A 4,394-nucleotide genomic window follows, 5' to 3' on the forward strand; every position below is an offset into this window, starting at 1 on the left:
CAGGATGCTTGTTTCTGGTCTAGGGAAGATCTGGTTTGGCAGTTCAGGCTGGACTGTTCCCATGAGGCACAGGGCAGGGTCAAGACTGATTTGCATATGGCTGGGTTTGAACTGGGATGGCAAAGTGAGCCAGAGAACGGTGATGGATTCAACCCAGATCTGTGACTGGGGATGAGCTTCTGAAAAGTTTCAGCTCTCCGTCCATCATCTCCTTGTGTTTACGATATTCCGATGCCTTACCTTACTCCCTTCTCCTCATGTTGTCAGTTCTGTTTCACAGATTTACAAATTGTTTATAGCTCTCAATATCTAGAATTGATTTCAAAGTATGACTCACCATAGATGTCTGCCTTTCTCCTGTGTGCCTAAAGAACTCACCCAGACTGAGAGCTGTTAAATTCAGCATTAAATATATTGATGTGGAAAACGTGGCATAATTACTAATGTGGCATTCGGTGCATTGCGAGGGACCCAATAACATGGATTGAGCACATCATGACCAAGATTGATGGCGTCTGTTTGAAGGCCTTGGAAGCTTACCTATACATATTTGATACCATTGACTGCATACATGCCCTGTCAACAGTGGTATATGTGGCTGCAGGCAGTCTGAGAATAAATGACATTACAGACTTGATGATATGAACTGTGCAATGGATCTACTACAGTGTCACACACACCTCTCAACAAATGTTTTTAATAGTAGAGTGAGGGTGCCAGTGAGGAACATTGATTCTAAATTGCGGTGGTGATTACCTTTCTGATATTAGCCCCTGCTAAGTCGCCAGTATCCTGGACCTGATTGATACATGGTTCTTGAAAGCTATAACTGAGTAAGAATATTGGAGACTAGTGCTTAATTTGTGGCAGTGGTTACAGGTGGGTGGCACCAGCCCTGTTTTTTTGGAGGCCTGGGCTTATTTCTCATCATCAGACTTCGTACCAGAGCAAGGCGAAAATAGGTAGAAAAAAGAAAAGGATGAGGACAAAATGTACAAAAATAGTGTTAAAGGGAGAAAGCAGTGAAGGCAAGAATGTATAAGAGTGAGATGATGAGACAGGGAGTTCGGGGCAAGGGGAAGAAAGAGAAACAATGCAGAATCAAAACTGCCCCTCCATGGTATTCAACAACTGCAACGTTAGTAGACGCGGTCTAGTTTTTCTTCCTTGAAACAGTGTTGACGTGATTGCTTTCTAAGTGGCTATTTAAACCTTTTTTAGCTCTTCTAAAGCCTTTAGTCCTTTTAATGAAGGGTTTGTTTTGGCCAGGAATTGTTTCCTATAAAGAATGTTATCCAGGAGCAGATGGGCTTTCTGAAAGTGTGACACATCGCCCTGGCTCAAAATCAAAATATATTCAATTAATATATTCAGCTCATAGGAATCCATTCGATTCTCCTGTCTCAATGTTTGAAATTACACTTGCATAACCCACATAATTTCTGATCCTGCAGCTAAGACTGTACGTTTGACATACCCCCTGCAGGATGTGTGACATTTCCATCCCAGAGGTGCTGCAATATTTCTGACACCGTTGACAGCGTTGTGTCTCCACGTAGAATGAATTTGTATGCAACATTTATTTTCATCCTTAATGTTTATATGGCCCATTATACTCTTACGGTTTAATTTGTATTTTCCTGGATTTGTACACATTTTACACTTTAGTGTGACTTAGAACCCTGTCATCATTCTCTGTTTACGACAAGTATGGTTCAATAGCTCTTCAGCTCTCACTGTCAGCTATTCATTTATTCATTGTTATTCTCTTCTAAAGCGGTGCTATCACCATAAGGTAACTTTGTGCTAATACAACCACTAAGCCAAGCCGCTAAAGAATTGGAAAATGTCCCGTCTTTAATACTTTCCTAAACTTTAAAAGTGAGCTTTGCGAAAAGCAGCGAGTCTCCTAAGACCCCCAAAGCTGCCCGGCGCAGGGTCACCTTTAATTCACTTTGGATTCTCTAACAAAATAACGAGGCAGGCGCTGGAAACTGGAAGGCAAGAAAAAGGTTTATTACTCTCAAGAGGAGACCACGTCAACTGCAGACACTGGGATGTCTCAGGGAGGTGTTCTACCGGCAACACCTTTGGCTCTTCCTTTTATACAGGTTTGACACAATGCATTTGTTTTCATCAACATGGTTACACAAGCTTGAGTAGCAAAACACACAAGAGGATGGCCGGAATGTTGCACAATGGCAAAACATTCACCCCTAGCCACAGATCTGGGTTTAATCCATCGTTATTTTGCTCACCAAGCCACCCCAGTTCAGACATGGCCATATGCAAATCAGTCTTGACCCTGTGCCTCATGGGAACAGTCAGGACCGAAATGCCAAGCCATGTCTTTCCTGGACCGGAATCAAGCATCCTAGGACCGGTTTCTGGCTATCAGCCGTCTTCAGCCAGGATAGCTTGACTCCAGTGGCTTAGTGAGCACGGGACCCACTTCTGGGCATACCCTCACCCATAGGGTGAACAGCAAAACACACATGATTTGCATATGGCCATGTCTGAACTGGGGTGGCTTGGTGAGCAAAATAACGATGGATTAAACCCAGATCTGTGACTGGGGGTGAATGTTTTGCCATTGTGCAACATTCCGTCCATCAACTTGTGTGTTTTGCTACACAAGCTTGAGTCCCCGCCCGGGCAGGTTGTCACACATGCCCAACATTGTTTCATCATCCCACCCAGGCCAAACAGACAATTTTATCTTGCTGCTGGACCTTGCTTCAGGGTCTAAAACATGTGAGACCGGCCAGATCTAAGAGTCTGTTCTGTTGATAAAAACAGGTCCCATTGTCGGCAAAAACAAGTCTTGCTGTTTGCAGTGCAATAAACCATGTTTGCAAGAGTCTGTTTGGTATTTGGAACCTGTTTGTGTAAGAATATCCAAGGGTTTGCCTGTAAACAGAGATGAGAGGAAAAACGAGTTTGTGGCAGCAAGTTGTGTTGAAGTTCGTCGTGGCAATAGAGTTTATAGCCCCCAGCTCACATACCAGGTTGGTCAGAGGGATGCAAGTAAGGGCAGGGTGAAACAAAGGTGACCAACAGAATACAAAATGGCTGTGATGGATAAAATGGCTGCAGCTTACGTGCTCATAGAAATTCCCACTAAACAAGATGGCGCAGGAAATGTTCACAATCGTCATTTGACTTTTAACAATATGGCTGTGGTGAACATGAATGAACGCCTCTTATGTACACCTAAAGTTTATCGATTTTAACAGCTTTGGGAACTTAAGGATAGTGTCACACTGTTTCAAAGCTTAGCAGGACTTTAGGATTGGCCCTACTGAAGGCAGCAGCAGAGTGTGGTTAATAGAATCAAAACTGTTTGGGTAATGGCTTAGATCCAGAAGATGCTTGTGTACCAGGAACATCCACTTAGAGGTCATGCGTTGCTTCACAGGAAGCTACGAAGAGTTGGCAGAGCCTTTGAGATAAAATTAGATCTTTATAAGTTAAGGGCAACTCTAGTAACAGAGCTTTGGACCCATTAGAGTGTATTTAAAGCCTTTGCCAATAACTCCAAACAGACTGCATTACAATAGCATAAACAGAATGATACAAATAAATTAGGAATGTGGACCTTATGAGGACCAGAGAAAAGAGAAATGAGTGTGGGAAACTGAAATTCAGAAAGGACAGTTTTGCATTCAATTTCACACCAAAATTCTTTGTTCAATCCATAGGTTCTGGTCAGCTATATGTTTCTATGACAAAATGAACTCTATGCATGTGCAAGGGCTGCAACATGGAGGTGTTCTGGACAATTGATTAATGTTCATTCTTGACTTCAAAAATTAGCGTCGACCATAGGTTGATTGAATATTTAGATTTAGAATAAGCCTCCTTTGATTTTCTGTGATAATGGACGGAGCGCTGAAACTTTTCAGACACTCACCCCCAGTCACAGATCTAGGTTGAATCCGTCATCATTCTTTAGCTCACTTTGCCGCCACAGTTCAGACCCAGCCACGTACCAGGATGCAGGAGATAGACTTATAGAAAAAGTCACCATCAAGCATGAGGAAACAGGGTCTAACAAACGGGAGGAATTAAGAACTGCAGAAGGAACATGGCTGCCTTGAGGCACACCCTCCAACCAAACTGGAGCTATGATGAAAAACTCCACATGGCAATCCCTATGAGGACTTGTAAGCAAAGACTATAGGAGGATTAGAGATGATATCCTGGGAAAAAGCCAGGTCTTTATTTTCTTCCTAAACTGCAACATATCTTCCATCTGTCTCAAGTCAGTTGGGAGTTTATTCCAAAGTTGAGCTGCTGCAATGGTAAAAGCTCTTCCTCCTGCTTTAATTCTTCGAAATCTGGGAACTTTCACCAATTTAGCTGAGGAAGAGCGAAGGCTGCGAGTGGGGACA

Source organism: Lissotriton vulgaris, unplaced genomic scaffold (genome assembly GCF_964263255.1).
Source record: "Lissotriton vulgaris unplaced genomic scaffold, aLisVul1.2 SCAFFOLD_3419, whole genome shotgun sequence".
Lineage (NCBI taxonomy): Eukaryota > Metazoa > Chordata > Amphibia > Caudata > Salamandridae > Lissotriton > Lissotriton vulgaris.